The sequence below is a fragment of the Oryzias melastigma genome, linkage group LG2, assembly GCF_002922805.2.
Source record: "Oryzias melastigma strain HK-1 linkage group LG2, ASM292280v2, whole genome shotgun sequence".
Lineage (NCBI taxonomy): Eukaryota > Metazoa > Chordata > Actinopteri > Beloniformes > Adrianichthyidae > Oryzias > Oryzias melastigma.
Genome location: NC_050513.1, coordinates 12,937,425 through 12,938,189, shown reverse-complemented (window position 1 = coordinate 12,938,189; position 765 = coordinate 12,937,425). Strand labels below are relative to the sequence as shown.

The 765-nt window shown below is 32.8% G+C and overlaps 1 protein-coding gene across 1 annotated transcript in view; it reads left to right on the top strand.

Moving 5' to 3' along the window:
• osbpl11 (oxysterol binding protein-like 11) overlaps positions 1-765 on the top strand; it is a gene marked incomplete in the record, with an annotated part of 14,612 nt that overhangs the window by 10,270 nt on the left and 3,577 nt on the right.

Here is a 765-nt window from a genome sequence, read left to right as displayed (position 1 = left end):
ATTTATAAGATTAAAAGTCGTAAATTTACGAGAAGAAACTTGTAAATTTATAAGATTAAAAGTCGTAAATTTACGAGAAGAAACTTGTGACTTTAAAAGATTGAAAGTCAATTATTTACGAGAAGAAACTTGTAAATTTACAAAATTAAAAGCCATACATTTACGAGAAGAAACTTGTAAATTTATACGATTAAAAGTCGTAAATTTACGAGAAGAAACTTGTAAATTTACGAAATTAAGTCATAAATTTACGAGGAGAAACTTGTAAAATTATGAGATTAAAAGTCGTAAATTTGCAAGAAGAAATTGTAAATTTAAAAGATTAAAAGTCGTAAATTTACGAGAAAAAAACTCTTTTTGGTGGCCCCGACACTCGTAAAAAAATAATCGCTCAGGTGAAAATTAGTGACCGTTTCGTGATGGCATCCTTACACTTCACTGTCGTGCTCGCGAAAAGCGCCTCCTGGTGGACTTTTTTTGTATTATTTTAGGAAACCGATTTAGGGAAAGATAGGATCGTTTGTGAGCGGAAATATCGCGATAGTTCGCCATACCGATATTTTGTCCCAGCTCTAATTTTTACTACACTTCGCTATATTTTTAAAGATCGCAAATTAGCGATTTTGGACGTTGTGAATACTTGTACTCAAATTTTCAGGAGCTGATTGCGAGTACTCGAATATTCGTTACAGCTCAAATCGGAAGGTGGTGGTTCAGAGAGCTTGTGGCCCGCCCATCTTATTTTTAACGTTACAAATATATTTT